The 19093-nt window shown below is 37.9% G+C and overlaps 2 long non-coding RNA genes across 2 annotated transcripts in view; one reads left to right on the forward strand and one right to left on the reverse strand.

The window, feature by feature from the left end:
• The window catches only part of LOC133569713 (uncharacterized), a 164567-nt gene that overhangs the window by 113554 nt on the left and 31920 nt on the right, over positions 1–19093 (reverse strand). The gene's annotated exons all lie outside the window — the stretch shown is intronic.
• Positions 1–19093, forward strand: part of LOC133569712 (uncharacterized) — a 70063-nt gene that overhangs the window by 10477 nt on the left and 40493 nt on the right. Inside the window, exon 3 of the long non-coding RNA XR_009809859.1 lies at positions 10375–10426. This is a non-coding gene — a long non-coding RNA (uncharacterized LOC133569712). The remainder of the gene's footprint in view (positions 1–10374; positions 10427–19093) is intronic.

Here is a 19093-nt window from a genome sequence, read left to right on the forward strand (position 1 = left end):
TGTGTGGAATTCCTGTGATGAGGTGGCGACTTGTCCGGGGTGTAAACGCCTTCCGCCCGATTGTAGCTGAGATAGGCGCCAGCGCCCCCGCGACCCCAAAAGGGAATAAGCGGTAGAAAATGGATGGATGGATGGTATGTGGAATTCAATTATGGAGTGGATTAAGCAAAGCAATCAAACAATGTACTAATATGATCCAATTCAAGAAACTCTTCAACCTTAAAGCGGCATAGCTCGGTCGGTAGAGTGGCTGTGCCAGCAACTTGAAGGTTGCAGGTTCGATTCCCGCTTCCGCCATCCTAGTCACTGCCGTTGTGTCCTTGGGCAAGACACTTTACCCACCTGCTCCCAGTGCCACCCATACTGGTTTAAATGGAACTTAAATATTGGGTTTCACTATGTAAAGCGCTTTGAGTCACTAGAGAAAAGTGCTATATAAATATAATTCACTTCACTTCACATTGTTTGATTGCTTTTTTTAATCCATTTCATAATTTAATTCCACATACTGATATACTGAAGTTAGAGTGAATGATAAAGAAAAAAAAAGACAGGGCAGTGGGAGCGATTAAGATGTTATTAGAAACATTTACTAGGATAATTCTGGAAAATCCCTTATCTATTCACTTCACTTAAAGTGTTTACAAAGCACAAAAAAGAAGAACCATGATAAACATTCCGAATTTATTCATCCATCCATTCTTTCATTGTCAAAATAATCTTACTTATCTCATCTCATCGTATGAAATATAACTGACTTCACCTATTATTATTTGTTTATTTATTTTTTATTGTGATTACTTGTGGAGTATATTGTGAATAAATTGAGAACAGGAAGTGAACAACAGGGGTAGGATTAAATAAGCTCTGCTTCTTCCTACTCCTTTTCGAACATGTTGAAAAGAGAAACTACAAATTGTGATGTACCAGAATGTACAAACCCCTTTTCCATATGAGTTGGGAAATTGTGTTAGATGTAAATATAAACGGAATACAATGATTTGCAAATCCTTTTCAACCCATATTCAGTTGAATATGCTACAAAGACAACATATTTGATGTTCAAACTGACAAACATTAGTTTTTTTTTGCAAATAATCATTAACTTTAGAATTTGATGCCAGCAACACGTGACAAAGAAGTTGGGAAAGGTGGCAATAAATACTGATAAAGTTGAGGAATGCTCATTAAACACTTATTTGGAACATCCCACAGGTGTGCAGGCTAATTGGGAACAGGTGGGTGCCATGATTGGGTATAAAAGCAGCTTCCATGAAATGCTAAGTAATTCACAAACAAGGATGGGGCGAGGGTCACCAATTTCTAAGCAATTTGTCGAACAGTTTTAGAACAACATTTCTCAACAAGCTATTGCAAGGAATTTAGGGATTTTACCATCTACGGTCCGTAAAATCATCAAAAGGTTCAGAGAATCTGGAGAAATCGCTGCACGTAAGCGATGATATTACGGACCTTTGATCCCTCAGGCGGTACTGCATCAAAAACCGACATCAGTGTGTAAAGGATATCACCACATGGACTCAGGAACACTTCATAAAACCACTGTCAGTAACTACAGTTGGTTGCTACATCTGTAAGTGCAAGTTAAAGCTCTACTATGCAAATTGAAAGCCATTTATCAACAAAACACAGGAACGCCGCCGGCTTCGCTGGGCCCAAGCTTATCTAAGATGGACTGATGCAAAGTGGAAAAGTGTTCTGTGGTCTGACAAGTCCACATTTCAAATTATATTTGGAAACTGTGGACGTGGTGTCCTCTGGAACAAAGAGGAAAATAACCATCCGGATTGTTATAGGCGCAAAGTTAAAAAGCCGGCATCTGTGATGGTATGGGGGTGTATTAGTACCCAAGACATGGGTAACTTACACATCTGTGAAGGCACCATTAATGCTGAATGGTCCATACAGGTTTTGGAACAACATATGTTGTCATCCAAGCAACGTTATCATGGACGCCCCTGCTTATTTCAGCAAAACAATGCCAAGCCACGTGTTACAACAGTGTGGCTTCGTCGTAAAAGAGTGCGGGTACTTTCCTGGCCCGCCTGCAGTCCAGACATGTCTCCCATCGAAGATGTGTGGCGCATTATGAAGCTTAAAATACGACAACTTAAACTGTACATCAAGCAAGAATGGGAAAGAATTCCACTTTCAAAGCTTCAACAATTAGTTTCCTCAGTTCCCAAACGTTTATTGAGTGTTGTTAAAAGAAAAGGTGATGTAACACAGTTGTGAACATGCCCTTTCCCAACTACTTTGGCACGTGTTGCAGCCATGAAATTCTAAGTTAATTATTATTTGCAAAAAAAAGTTTATGAGTTTGAACATCAAATATGTTGTCTTTGTAGTGCATTCAATTGAATATGGGTTGAAAATGATTTGCAAATCATTGTATTCCGTTTATATTTACATCTAACACAATTTCCCAACTCATATGGAAACGGGGTTTGTACATGAAAACAAAGAATGTGGGATTTACAATATTAACTAGGACCGATAAAACATATGAACGTCACACCCCCTCTCCATCCACATATTTTACAATTAACCGAAACAAAAGAAAAATGCACCAAACAGCGAAGTATGAACGCAAAGGGTAAGAAACACACCTAAAATCTGATACATCACTAAGATTAACAACTTTGTTGTAAAAATATCTGTCTGTCTGTCCCTGACACCCGCATTTCAGGCTGGCTGTTTTGGAAACCCTCTGTGGAAACAAACCACGCCCTAACAGCCTGGTGGCTCGTCTGAGCTCCTGTGACTTAGATCAGTGGTTCTCAACCTTTTTTCAGTGATGTACCCCCTGCGAATTTTTTTTTAATTCAAGTACCCCCTAATCAGAGCAAAACATTTTTGGTTAAAAAAAAAGAGATAAAGAAGTAAAATACAGCCCTATGTCATCAGTTTTTAATTTATTAAATTGTATAACAGTGCAAAATATTGCTAATTTGTAGTGGTCTTTCTTGAACTACCGTATTTCCTTGAATTGCCGCAGGAAATATAGTATGCGCCTGCCTTGAATTACTGCTGGGTCAAACTCGCTTCCCAAAATAATTAGGGCTTGCTTAGTATTACCACCTGGTCAAACTTGTGACGTCACGAGTGACACTTCCCCTGCCATCATTTTCAAAATTTTCAAAATGGAGGAGGCTGATTTCAATACCCGTAATTTGAAATTGCATAAAGGGAAGAAGATTAAAAGCTATTCCGTAGGATTTAAGGTCCAATCTTACATCACACTCAAATTTTTACTGCATACCTTTGGTAAGTGCCGGAGTGAGAAGAGGTTTTAAAATAATTAGCGCATGCTTACTTTTACCGCATGCCTTTGGTAAGCGCAGGAGTGAGAAGAGGTTTGAAATTAATTAGCGCCCCGGTTGCAATTCAAGTTAATACAGTATTTGGAAAAAAATATATAAAAATTACTAAAAACTTGTTGAAAAATAAACAAGTGATTCAATTATAAATAAAGATTTCTACACATGGAAGTAATCATCAACTTAAAGTGCCCTCTTTGGGGATTGTAATAGAGATCCATCTGGATTCATTAACTTCATTCCAAACATTTCTTCACAAAAATATACATCCTTAACATTAACATTTATGGAACATGTCCACAAAAATCTAGCTGTCAACACTGAATATTGCATTGTTGTATTTTATTTTATTTTTTTACAGTTTATGAACTTACATTCATATTTTGTTGAAGTATTAGTCAATAAATATATTTATAAAGGATTTTTGAATTGTTGCTATTTTTAGAATATTTTAAAAAAATCTCACGTACCCCTTGGCATACCTTCAAGTACCCCCAGGGGAACGTGTACCCCCATTTGAGAACCACTGACTTAGATGACCATAGTAACTAGTATATCATGCAAAAACTCAGATTTCAACCATTGAAATACTTTGTATAGTTTAAGACTTAAGGTCATTTGAAAACTTCACTGCACATCATAATGGCAGCTACAGATTCCCTCTTAAAAAACAAAAATAAAATATTTTGGGGGAATGTCTGGCGGGCCAGATTGAAAATCTTAACGGGCCTTAATTTGTCTGATCTATATCATATATTTTAAATCTAAACTGAGAGAAATTGAAGCAGCCTCAGTTATCTGTAACTGTTATACTTGATGTCCATCACCTATCATTTTAATGTGTAATGTAAATGTAATTGTACGTGTAACTTTGCTGCTCCTTGGCTATAGGACTGCCTGGAAAAAGAGGTCTTTAATCTCAATGGGATTTTTTTCCTGGTTAAATTAAGGTTACCGTATTTTTCGGACTATAAATCGCAGTTTTTTTCATAGTTTGGCCGGGGGTGCGACTTATACTCAGGAGCTACTTATGTGAGAAATTATTGACACATTACCGTGAAATATCAAATAATATTCTTTAGCTCATTCACGTAAGAGACTACACGTATAAGATTTCATGGGATTTAGCGATTAAGAATGAAAGATTTTTTGGTAAAGGTATAGCATGTTCTATATGTTATAGTTATTTGAATGACTCTTACCATAATATGTTACGTTAACATACCAGGAACATTCTAAGTTGGTTATTTATGCCTCATATAACACTTATTCAGCCTGTGGTTCACTATTCTTTATTTATTTTAAATTGCCTTTCAAATGTCTATTCTTGGTGTTGGGTTTTATCAAATAAATTTCCCCCCCAAAATGCGACTTATACTCCAGTGCGACTTATATATGTTTTTTTCCTTCTTTATTAAGCATTTTCGACAGGTGCAATTTATACTCCGGAGCGACTTATGCGCCGAAATATAGGGTAAATCAAAAAAAAAATCAGTTGCGCCAAATTTGGCCCGTGGTGTCATTTTGTTCAGCCCGAAAAAAACGGGTGGCTATCTAATGTAATACATATTCAGACTGACTTCTTTCATCGATGGCATTTCCCGCAAGGCTACGCTGTAAAAAGTCGGCAGATTTTACTGTAAAAACCTGGCAGTTCGGTCGCTAGAAATATACCGTGAAATCCTCAGTGGTACCATTTTTCCAATTACAGTAAATGCACTGTAAAAAATAACAGCTCATTCGCCAGAATTTTCCGGCAACAGTGGTACTGTTTTTCAATTTATAGCATTGCACTATGAAAAATGTCTATAGATTTTACGGTAAAAAATTGCCAGCTCTGTCACTAGAAATTTACCTTAAATACTACAGTGGTACAGTTTTTTAATTTGCAGTAATATGCTGTACATATTATGGTAAAATTCTGGTGACTGAGAAGCCAATTTCTTTATTGTAAATTATTTACGTAAAATCTAATTCGAAACCCCTGCTTTCCTGTAAAGTTGTGACTTTTTGAGGCTCTATGAGCAAAGGATAATCTTGGTCACCGTGTTGCGCCCATATCCTATTATAAAAAACCTAAATGCTTCGAAGTTTAGCAATATTAGGCATAATAATGTGTTCATTCCATAACTTTATATATCGGTATCGGTTGATATAGAAATCGGTATTTAAGAGTTGGACAATATCGGGATATTAGCAAAAAAGCCATTATCGGACATCTCTAGTACTAAGATATCGCAGTAATTCTGTATTAATTTCCCTTTGTCCTTGGTGTGTTGCTGTAGTCAGGAAGTAGTCTTTGCCATCCATCCATCCATCATCTTCCGCTTATCCGAGGTCGGGTCGCGGGGGCAACAGCCTAAGCAGGGAAACCCAGACTTCCCTCTCCCCAGCCACTTCGTCTAGCTCTTCCCGGGGGATCCCGAGGCGTTCCCAGGCCAGACATAGTCTTCCCAACGTGTCCTGGGTCTTCCCCGTGGCCTCCTACCGGTTGGACGTGCCCTAAACACCTCCCTAGGGAGGCGTTCGGGTGGCATCCTGACCAGATGCCCGAACCTCCTCATCTGGCTCCTCTCGATGTGGAGGAGCAGCGGCTTTACTTTGAGTTCCTCCCGGATGGCAGAGCTTCTCACCCTATCTCTAAGGGAGAGCCCCGCCACACGGCGGAGGAAACTCATTTCGGCCGCTTGTACCCGTGATCTTATCCTTTCGGTCATGACCCAAAGCTCATGACCATAGGTGAGGATGGGAACGTAGATCGACCGGTAAATTGAGAGCTTTGCCTTCCGGCTCAGCTCCTTCTTCACCACAACGGATCGGTACAACGTCCGCATTACTGAAGACGCCGCACCGATCCGCCTGTCGATCTCACGATCCACTCTTCCCTCACTCGTGAACAAGACTCCTAGGTACTTGAACTCCTCCACGTTTTATACCAGTTACACACTACTTGTTTGATAGTAACATGCATCTTAGTTGTATCATTCATTGCCAAATTTGGAGGTGTCGAAATGCCCATGTAAAATCGCTAATGCTAATTAGCAGCATGAATATGGCATATCCAATGTGAAATAGCATTGGGCTAGTGCATTTTTAAAAGCAGAGCCTTCCTTTTAACACTTTCTATTAGACATCGCTTTGTTGGCATGGAACATTTTCTTAAGTCTGCCCGCTACCAATACACCTGTTTGCTTGCTGAGTGTTTGAGTTGTTGGCCGTCATAAAGAGTCATGTCCAACAAATGTATCGAAACCATTGGATTTTATGTGAATTTGTACTGTTGGAATTCAGGCAGTGGTCGTACCTAATAGGTAGCGAATTCCGTAAGCAGCACCTGCCAGCTTGCACGGTGAGCCCGAGTACTGTGCTGATCATCATGTGACATTTTTATGGTGCTTTCAAGGGCAAGAATGACGATTACACATGTTGTAGAAAGTAGGAATCGGCCACCGACCAATATCGGCCGACTTTTGTAAAACTGCATGTGATCGCCTTTGCAGATTCTAGGGGTGTAACGGTACTCAAAAATTTCGGTTCGGTACGTCCCTCGGTTTAGAGGTCACAGTTCGGTTCATTTTCGGTGCAGCAAGAAAACAACAAAATATACATTTTTTGTTTATTTATTTACCAAATTTGCAAAATCTTCCACCAAAAATAATTTTCTTAGTGGAATATTTGATGTGAAGTAATGGGACCCTTGGATAGGTCAATAATTCATAATAACATTGATTTTGATTCAATATTATGTTTTGAGCAATGACAGTTTGAAAGAAAAAAAAACGTTAGGCATAATAATGTGTTCATTCCATACCTGTATATATCGGTATCGGTTGATATCGAAATCGGTACTTAAGAGTTGGACAATCTCGGGATATCGGCAAAAAAGCCATTATCGGACATCTCTAGTACTAAGATATCACAGTAATTCTGTATTAATTTCCCTTTGTCCTTGGTGTGTTGCTGTAGTCAGGAAGTAGTCTTTGCCATTAAGTTAAATGTGCCTGGCTTGTTTTTGTCGAGCCTTACAAAGTATTTATACTGTAAGTATTATACCAGTTACACACTACTTGTCAACATTGCAACTTTTTCTTAATTACATTTTGCCTTTAAGCTTTTTTATTTCACATTTGTTATGTTTTTGTTTATTTTAATAGTATTTTTAGAATGTGCCGTGGGCCTTTAAAACATTAGCTGTGGGCCGCAAATGGCTTCCGGGGCACACTTTTGACACCCCTGCTTATAGATGATAAAAAATAAAATCTGATAAATCTATGGGTAAAAAGCAGAGCCTGGCGACGCATGCGCGTTTATCATAACTCTCTCGCTCTCTCTGTCTCTGCCCCTCCCTCACCAATGCTGCTGCATGCACAATTTGTTTTGTTTTTAACCCCTTCTTAACCCTGAACGTACATTGAAAATACACGCAACCTTAACTCAAAATGCCGGACATTTGAGGCATTTAAGAAACTCCACCCGGACAGCCCCGCAAAAGAGGACATATCCGCTGAAAAGAGGAGGTATGGTCAGTCTATCGTAGCCCGGTCGCTGCTAGCATGCCGTGTGTTGTGCCTCAATGTGCATTGTTTACACAACGTGCGGTACGCTACTTAATATGTCCGTGTGGAAACTCGTTCGATACACCTCCGAACCGGACCGAAACCCCCGTACCGAAACGGTTCAATACGAATACACGTACCGTTACACCCCTAGCAGATTATTATTGCCTTGTATCGCTGATCACAAACACCGATCTCCCCCGCCTGACACTGTATTGACTTTTAGTCCCCCGGCTGACAAGCAGCTATCAGCTAATTCTGTATCTCCATGCACTGTGTGGAGCCGCCCCCCTAAGCTAATAATTACCACTTCCATTACGAATAATAAACTTAAATTCCTTGTATCTTAAGTATCATTGTCAAGTTTCATATCCCTGGAGGACAAAGCTCAAACATATTACACGCAGGGAAAGATAATATGGTGGTTACACTCAACATAAATGAATAGAAAAAAATGTACAGTTAATACATATTGGTATCACCCGAAATCACTCATGGATGATCCTTATCGGAATCGGTAGCATAATAATGGTACATAATAATGGTTTCTACAAATGTTGGCAACATGCAGACAAAACAAAAACTATCCAACCCGCCTCATCGAGGATTGCACAAGCAAGATTGTAGGCTCAAGTTTCTACTCTTCAGTAGGAAATGTACAAATTCAGCAATTTTTGACTTCTGAATGAAATCATACAAAATACCAGTAACACAGTTCAATGGACAAATATTCATATTAGGGCTGGGCGATATGGCCTTTTATTAATATCTTGATATTTTGGTGCCATATCACGATACACAATGTATATCGTGATATTTTGCCTTGAATGAACACTTGATGCATATAATCACAGCAGTATGATGATTCTATGTGTCTACATTAAAACATTCTTCTTCATACTACATTAATATATGCTACTTTTAAACTTTCATGCAGAGAGGGAAATCACAACTAAGTCAATTTGCCAAAACTGTATTTATTAAACAGTTATTAAGCAGTGGCACAAACATTCATGTCATTTCCAAAAGAGAAAGTGCAAGATTGTCAAGCTATTAGTGCACTTTTGTGCATGATGTCACTAAGATGACATATCAAAACAACACTAAAGTAAAGTGCACTTTTTGTGTAGAACGCCACTACAATAGTTTAAAAAAAAATAAAGTGCACTTTTGTGCATGATGTCACACAAGATATTTCATCCATCCATCCATTTTCTACCGCTTATTCCCTTTTGGGGTCGCGGGGGGCGCTGGCGCCTATCTCAGCTACAATCGGGCGGAAGGCGGGGTACACCCTGGACAAGTCGCCACCTCATTGCATGGCCAACACAGATAAACAGACAACATTCACACACTAGGGCCAATTTAGTGTTGCCAATCAACCTATCCCCAGGTGCATGTCTTTGGAAGTGGGAGGAAGCCGGAGTACCCGGAGGGAACCCACGCAGTCATGGGGAGAACATGCAAACTCCACACAGAAAGATGCCGAGCCTGGATTTGAACCCAGGACTGCAGGAACTTCGTATTGTGAGGCAGACGCACTAACCCCTCTTCCACCGTGAAGCCCAAAATATTTAAAAAACTGTCAAATACAAATGAGCTGCATAATAGGAAATCAAATAGTGTACGTCCTTCGTTCTGTAGTAGGTTCCTGCGGACGTTATCTCCTTCTGTTGTTGATTATTTTTTTGCATACGGTGTTGATCTGGAAATAGTTGCTCTGGCATTTTGTTGGTGTGGCAGCGAACAGAGATGTTGACATGCAGAGTTTCAAGCACTCCTTTTGCTCGAGCGGGTGACTTTTCAAATGATGCTACAAATTAGTACTGCTGCTACTTTTTGTAGCAACGCTTTTGCCGCATGATTGTTCAACATATTCCCGCTTGAAGCCAAACCACCGCCGGACGACGCACCCAGTGCTGTTTTTCTTGGGAATGAATTCTTCCTCCATTTGTTGCCAGATTCGCACCTTCTTTCTCTCGTATTACCACTCGCACCGCACCGTTCAGCACCACAGCTAATGTTTCCCGTATAGCTACCTCTCTGCTTGGGGAGGGCGTGTGACGTTGCACGCGTGACAGTATGTGACGTATGTAAGAAAGTGCGCTTTTTTTAAGTCTCTGTGAGAAGGAGAGACAAGAAAGAGTGAGAAGAGCATGTAGTGTAATGCCCGCAGCTAAAAGCAACTGTGTGAGAACGTATACCCGAATATCACAATATAGTCATTTTCTATATCGCACAGAGACAAATCTGCGATATATCGAGTATATCGATATATCGCCCACCTCTAATTCATATTTTATTATTTCATATTATACATTTTCTGTTTTTCTATTTGCTCTGCCTCCCCGACTTCAGTGATGTCAATTAATATAAAGAACAACGGTGAAGTCATTGCTCATTTGCCAGTTAATTAAATGACTATTTAGTCCGTGTCCTTGCCTAACAGTCGTGTCTTTTTTTTTTTTCCCCCTCAGGAAGTTTGGACTGTTAAGATGCAAGCCTGTCATGTGCAGATGGACGCTGAAGGTAAGCGCTCTGCTGATTCATGACAGTGCATTGGGCCACATTTAAAGTTGAGAGGAGCAATTCCGGCAATGCCTTCAGGTAGGGCTGGGCGATATGGCCCTTTTTTTAATATCTCGATATTTTTAGGCCATATCGCGATATACGATTTATATTACGATATTTTGCCTTGGCCTTGAATGAACACTTGATGCATATAATCACAGCAGTATGATGATTCTATGTGTCTACATTAAAACATTCTTCTTCATACTGCATTAATATATGCTACTTTTAAACTTTCATGCAGAGAAGGAAATCACATCTAAGTCAATTGACCAAAAGTGTATTTATTAAAGTTATTAAGCAGTGGCACAAACATTCATGTCATTTCCAAAACAGAAAGTGCAAGATTGTCAGAGACATGTTAAGTGTCAAATAAAAATGAGCTGCTTCACTATGTGGTATGTTACTAAGGTTATGAAATTCTCTTCATTCTCTAGCGAGTGACTTTTCAAATGATGCTACATATTAGCAGTAATGCTACTTTTTATAGCAACGCTTTTGCCCCACACTTGACAAATTACGGTTGTCTGTTCGACATATTCCCACTTGAAGCCGAACCACCGCCAGACGATAGACCCCCTGCTGTTTTTATCGGGAATTAAGTCTTCCTTCATTTGTTACCAGATTCGCACCTTCTTTCTCTCGTATTACCGCTCGTACGGCTATGTTAGCATTACAGCTAACGTTACCCAGTCTGCTACCTCTCTGCTGGGCGAGGGCGTATACGTATGTGACGTATGACGTGACAGTATGTGACGTGTGTAAGAATGTGCGCCTGCTTGTCTGTGAGAAGGAGAGACAAGGAAGAGTGGGAAGAGCCTGTAGTGTAATGCCCGCAGCTAAAAGCAACTGCGTGAGAACGTATACTCGAATATTACGATATAGTCATTTTCTTTATCGCACAGAGACAAACCCGCGATATATCGTATTTATCGATATATCGCCCAGCCCTACCTTCAGGATATAGCGGTCTCTAGTAGGGGATGGGCGATATATCGATATACTTGATATATCGCGGGTTTGTCTCTGTGCGATATAGAAAATGACTATATCGTGATTTTCGAGTATACATTCTCACGCAGTTGCTTTTAGCTGCGGGCATTACATTACAGGCTCTTCTCACTCTTTCTTGCCTCTGCGTCTCACAGACAGCGCCATCTGGTGTCACATACGTACACGCCCTCGCGGAGCAGAGAGGTAGAAGAATGTAACGTTAGCTGTGGTGTGCGAATGATAATACGAAAAAAAGAAGGTCCGAATCTGGTTACAAATGAAGAAAGAATTAATTCCCAAGAAAAACGGCGAGGGTCCATCGTCTGGCGGTGGTTTGGCTTCAAGTAGGAATATGTCAAACAGACAACCGTAATTTTTCAAGTGTGGGGCAAAAATGTTGCTGCAAAAAGTAGCATTACTGCTAATATGTAGCATCATTTGAAAAGTCACCTTGTAGAGAATGAAGAGTGCTTACTCCGCATGTCAACATGCCGAGGCAACCATTTCCATATTAACACCATATAAAAAAAATAGTGAACAACATAAGAAGATAATGCGGTAATGCGGACGTTGTACCGATCCGTTGTGGTGAAGAAGGAGCTGAGCCGGAAGGCAAAGCTCTCAATTTACCGGTCGATCTACATTCCCATCCTCACCTATGGTCATGAGCTTTGGGTCATGACCGAAAGGATAAGATCACGGGTACAAGCGGCCGGAATGAGTTTCCTCCGCTGTGTGGCGGGGCTCTCCCTTAGAGATAGGGTGAGAAGCTCTGCTATCCGGGAAGAACTCAAAGTAAAGCCGCTGCTCCTTCACATGAAGAGGAGACAGATGAGGTGGTTCGGGCATCTGGTCAGGATGCCAGCCGAACGCCTCCCTAGGGAGGTGTTTAGGGCACGTCCAACCGGTAGGAGGCCACGGGGAAGACCCAGGACACGTTGGGAAGACTATGTCTCCCGGCTGGCCTGGGAACGCCTCGGGATCCCCCGGGAAGAGCTAGACGAAGTGGCTGGGGAGAGGGAAGTCTGGGTTTCTCTGCTTAGGCTGTTGCCCCCGCGACCTGACCTCGGATAAGCGGAAGAAGATGGATGGATGGATGGATAAGAAGATAACGTCCGTAGTAACCTAGCACATAGTGATTTGATTTCCAATTATGCAGCTCATTTTTATTTGACAGTTATTGAAATATCTTGTGTGACATCATGCACAAAAGTGCACTTTATTTGTTTTAAACTATTGTAGTAGCGTTCTGTACAAAAAGTGCACTTTAATTTAGTGTTGTTTTGATATGTCGTCTTAATGACATCATGCACAAAAGTGCACTAAAGGCTTGTTTTAAAATGTCTCTGACAATCTTGCACTTTCTGTTTTGAAATGACATGAATGTTTGTGTCACTGTTAAATAACTGTTTAATAAATACACTTTTGGTCGAGTGACTTAGTTGTGATTTCCCTCTCTGCATGAAAATTTTAAATGAGCATACCGTATTTTTCGGGTTATAAGTCGCTCCGGAGTATATGTCTCACCGGCCGAAAATGCATAATAAAGAAGGAAAAAAACATATATAAGTCGCACTGTAGTATAAATCGCATTTTTGGGGGAAATTTGTTTGATAAAATCCAACACCAAGAATAGACATTTGAAAGGCAATTTAAAATAAATAAAGAATAGTGAACAACAGGCTGAATAAGTGTACGTTATATGAGGCATAAATAACCAACTGAGAAGGTGCCTGGTATGTTAACGTAACATATTATGGTAAGAGTCATTCAAATAACTATAACATATAGAACATGCTATACCTTTACCAAACAATCTGTCACTCCTAATCAATAAATCCCATCCTTGATGTCGCTTCTAAACAACTCTGCCAACTCCAAAGGTATGCTCCGCTTCCTCTTGTTGTTTTCTGTTGCATATTTCACTACGTCCAGCTTGTAATCCGCAGTACATGATTTCCCTTTCGGTGCCATTTTCGTTCAGCCCTTCTCAGTTTTCATAAGTTACCGCTAGGTGTGTAACGGTACACAGAAATTTCGGTTCGGTACATACCTCGGTTTAGAGGTCACGGTTCAGTTAATTTTCGTTACAGTAAGAAAACAACAAAATATACATTTTTTGGTTATTTATTTACCAAATTTGTAAACAATGGCTTTATCCTTTTAACATTGGGAACACTAAAATAATTATACCCAGGTTAATCAACATTAAACTGCCTCAAGTTGTTGCTTTGATTAAATAAAACGACAAAACCTTTTACATATAAAAAGTGCAACATTAAACAGTTTTAAATCAACTCATCATGCTTGATTTATTACAGCATTTGGGAAGCCTGTAGTTGACTTTTATCACACACACACACACACACACACACACACACACACACACACACACACACACACACACACACACACACACACACACACACACACAGCAAAATTAGCTAACGTAACGCTAAAAGCTAATTAGCGTTCACCTCAACCCAGAACTATGAGAGAGCTGAGCTGCAGTTTAAGTTTCTAGAAGGTCAACGGACTCATAGTGATGTTTGCAATAGTTGTGACTGGGAAGTGTTTTTTTTATAATTTGGGGAGTGTACGATGTCCGCTGCTCACCTGCTAAACATATATCTGCTCAATGCTCATCTTGACGCCGGAGCACTGACAACATGTGCACTGCTGATAGGCTTTGCATGTAACCAATCAGATGGTTGTGTGGGCGGGACAATGCCAGGTGCTCACTGCTCAGAGGCAGCTGCAGAGCAGGTTAAGACTTTAGTTTACAAACTTGTTCAATACACCCTCGTACCGAACCGAAACCCCCGTACCGAAACGGTTCAATACAAATACACGTACCGTTACACGTACCGTTACACCCCCAGTTACCGCCAACGATGAAATGATCCATTTTAATAGCTACGACAGTAGCATATAGCATTTAGCATTCCATGACCCACAATGCACTTCTGCCATGACCCTCCCCCGCCAAATTGTTATTGGTTGACGTGTGTGTGTTGACGATTGCTGACATTTTCTTCGTCTCTTCCGCGAATGAGATAAACAATATTATTTGATATTTTGCGGTAATGTGTTGATAAGTCGCTCCGGAGTATATGTCGCACCCCCGGCCAAACTATGAAAAAAAACTGCGATTTATAGTCCAAAAAATATGGTATATCAATGCAGTATGAAGAAAAATGTTTCAATGTAGACACATAGAATCATCATACTGCTGTGATTATATGCATCAAGTGTTCATTCAAGGCCAAGGCAAAATATCGAGATACGTATCGTGTATTGTGATATTGCCTAAAAATATCGAGATGTTAAAAGAAAGCCATATCGCTTACAACTGAGTTTAACGTGTCAACATGAGTCTGTTTACCTCCATCACTACTTGCACTTTCAAGCCAGAATGGCGGCGGCACTCATTAAGCATTTTCCTTTATAGCATAGCTCGGTTGGTAGAGTGGCCATGCCAGTAACTTGAGGGTTGCAGGTTCGATTCCCACTTGTGCCATCCTAGTTACTGTCGTTGTGTCCTTGGGCAAGACACTTTACCCACCTGCTCCCAGTGCCACCCACACTGGTTTAAATGTAACTTAGATATTGGGTGTCACTATGTAAAGCGCTTTGAGTCACTTGAGAAAAGCGCTATATAAATATAATTCACTTCACTTCCTTTGGTGTAGGAGTCTATCCAGGATGTCGATGTTGAGCCAAATAAGGACTGTTGATCTCGGTTGAAAGGTCCTTCATTTTTAAACTAACATGAATTTATGATGTCTTCATAAGAAAAAAAACTTATGGATGTAGATATTTTAGATCCCGCTTGAGGCTCATCTCCAAAATGCTGAGTCCTACTCCTGTTTTTTTTTTTTTTTTTGTGGTGGCGCGTCGTCTCCACCCACAGCGCGGTCACGAGGTGTGACGCCATGATGGTGTCTGGAGAGAGCAGGCTCTCTTATTTGGGGGCTGGTGTCGACGAGCAGTCAAATGTGAGCACGTTTCAAAGCATTTTTTTTTTCTGCACAACGGCGGGCAGCTGCCATTGTCGCTTACGCCGCCGCCGCCGCCGCCGTCTTGGTGTCATATATTCAAGATGTAGGCCTTCTCTTTATTTCGAAGGCGTTTCCTGGCCAGCTGCCAGAACATGTGTCGCCTTTGCTTCTTCCACGACTATTGGGACTGAGGTGTTTCTGCAGCCACCATTTTAGGCTGTTGGACGTTAGAAAGAAATGCCTTGCAAATATTGACTGGCTGTTTTGTTCATGCAACAGATATGAAAATATATCCAAGTGTTATACATTTTTTTTTGTGAGGAATCGCACATTTTTCCATTGCATTTTATTGAGAAAATGTGCAGTCCTGCGTGCTCATTATTTATATTTACAGACACATTTTCATGTTTTGGTACATCGACACGTACTTGAACGAACTACACGCTTATAATACCCTTTTTTCACATTTATTATTTAAAAAAATTATTATTTTTTTGCTATGGAATTTATCGTGCAACTTGTTGTCGGTGCCGTCTAAAATCTTTATAGGGAAAACAAATCAATAATGTGGATTTAGGATAAACACACAGAAAGGCAGACTTAAACTATTTTCCATTTTGATGATTTATTGTAGGTTTATGGTTAGAAATCTTTAAATGTCAAAAATGATACCACATTTATTCAGTGTGTTCATAAGCAAAGCCCTCAAAAGTATTAGTAAATAGTTGTATTATGACGAATTGTGCGTCAATTCTTAAAACATAATTTATTATATTTTTTAATTATGCAGAATAACATGTCGTCTCTTTTAAATAATTTTTAATTTGTAGGCTTAGCAATATTTAAATTTCTAACAATAAAAAGGCACTTTCGGTGTAAAAAATGTGACAGAATTTTTGACTATTTGATTATTTTAGCAGAATTAAAGCAGAATACATCTAATGTTGCTTCAGCTTTTAAAATGGGCTTTTCCATAGAGTGTATGGTTATGCAATTAGGACATAATGTGTTCATGTAATGAAAACACTGATTTTTATCAGCATACTATTAAGATGTACATATAACGGAACTAAAAACAAAATGGCCTATCTGCATTGAATTTTTTTTTACATTTTATGTGGTTTACACTAGAAATGTGAGGGCTTGTTGATACTTGCATCGGCTATGACTTATGTGTTTTGATACTTTTAACAAAGTGTATTTGTAGTTTATTTTGCTTGTGTCATTTATATATATATATATATGTATGTATGTATGTATGTAGATTACTTATATATATATATATATATATATATATATATAAATATATATATATATATATATATATATATAAATAAATAAAAGGCTTGTTGATACTTGCATCGGCTATGACTTATGTGTTTTGATACTTTTAACACAGTGTTTTTGTAGTTTATTTTACTTGTGTCATTAATATATATATATATATATATATATATATATATATATATATATATATATATGTGTGTATGTATGTATGTAGATTACATATATATATATATATATATATATATATATATATATATATATATATACAAATAAATAAAATGCTTGTTGATACTTGCATCGGCTATGACTTATGTGTTTTGATACTTTTAACACAGTATATTTGTAGTTTATTTTACCTGTGTCATTTATATATATATATATATATATATATATATATATATATATATATATATATATATATATATATATATATATATATATATATGTATGTATATATATATATATATATATATATATATATATGTATATATGTATATATATATATATATATATATATATATATATGTATATGTATATATGTATATATATATATATATATATATATATATATATATATATATATATATATATATATATATATATATATGTAAATAAATAAATAAAAGGCTTGTTAATACTTGCATCGGCTATGACTTATGTGTTTTGATACTTTTAACACAGTATATTTGTAGTTTATTTTACTTGTGTCATTTATATATATATATATATATATATATATATATATATATATATATATATATATATATATATATATATATATATATATGTAAATAAATAAATAAAAGGCTTGTTAATACTTGCATCGGCTATGACTTATGTGTTTTGATACTTTTAACACAGTATATTTGTAGTTTATTTTACTTGTGTCATTTTTATATATATATATATATATATATATATATATACATATATATATATATATGTGAGTGTATGTGTGTGTATATGTATATATATATATGTATGTATGTATGTATGTAGATTATTTATATATATTTATGTGCTGTATTATATATCCGTTTATACATACATGTTTATTTATACGATATGTATATATATATATATATAAATAAAAGGCTTGTTGATACTTGCATTGGCTATGACTTATGTGTTTTGATACTGTTAACATAGTGTATTTGTAGTTTGTTTTACTTGTGCGTGTGTGTATATACATGTATGTATGTAGATTACTTATATATATATATATGTGCTGTATTATATATCTATGTTTATATATATTTATATCTATATATATATATATTTATCTTTATATATTTATGTGTAACTATGTAAGTATATATATTTATACATCAAATGGACTGTTTTCTGCAAGAATACATTTTTTGGGGTATTTCAGACTCCTGGCATTGCGTTTAGCCTTTCTTTACTTTATGTAAACTCGGCATTACTTCCTGTTTTCATTTGTTTTCAAGTCCCCCACCTCCTTGTAAATGGCGTGTGCTTATCTCCAGCACCCCCAAAACCACTACAAAGAAGGCTCCAGGCCCGGGTGAGCATTCTTTGACTGCTGCGCATGACTCCTCGCTCGCTTGGATTTAACATTGCTTACTTTCCGGGACCAAACTTTTGACTTAAAATGAACTTCTACAACTTCTACAGCTGATTATGTTCCAACACCTCTGGATGTAAAAAAAAAAGTAGAGCGGCGCTTTAATAAATACAACAAAATAGTGGCGATGTTGCTGTGTGCTTACGAGAGCCCTCAGTTATGTTGTAGTAACACTCTCTCTATTTTTACATCGGAATCAAAATTCATATTAAGAATTATAATTTTCGGCGAGTCTAAAAACGATGGCCTGTAAGCAACACTGGAATTTTGTGACATTGCGGTAAAGGTCTAAAAAGTAGGGATGTAAAGAATTCATATCACGGTTATTGTGACCACAATTATCACTGATATCCTTATTGTAACTGCATTGTTAAATGTGCTGAAAAAGTACTTATATACAAACACTAAGAATATTTATTCATGTAATAAAAAAAATTCAATAAATTGACACTCAATATATACTTTCTTTAGAACCATATTATTGTTATTGGAGTGCTTTTCTTTTGTTTTAATTTGTAAAGATTGTAGTGTTATTTCATGATGAAGGCAAAACAAGGATTTCGACGTCACGTGAGTTATTTTCCTGTTGCAGACGCCTCCGAGTATAATTCAATGTGCACAATTAGCTAGCTGAGTTGTGCTTATGTAAGTTTATGAGGGATATGCTGATCAAATCGGTCACCGATCAGTATCGGCCTATTTTCAAGAAAAGTGATCGCCGTCTTTTGCCGATCCCAAACGTGAATCCATTCTAAC

Source organism: Nerophis ophidion, linkage group LG15, assembly GCF_033978795.1.
Source record: "Nerophis ophidion isolate RoL-2023_Sa linkage group LG15, RoL_Noph_v1.0, whole genome shotgun sequence".
Classification (NCBI taxonomy): domain Eukaryota; kingdom Metazoa; phylum Chordata; class Actinopteri; order Syngnathiformes; family Syngnathidae; genus Nerophis; species Nerophis ophidion.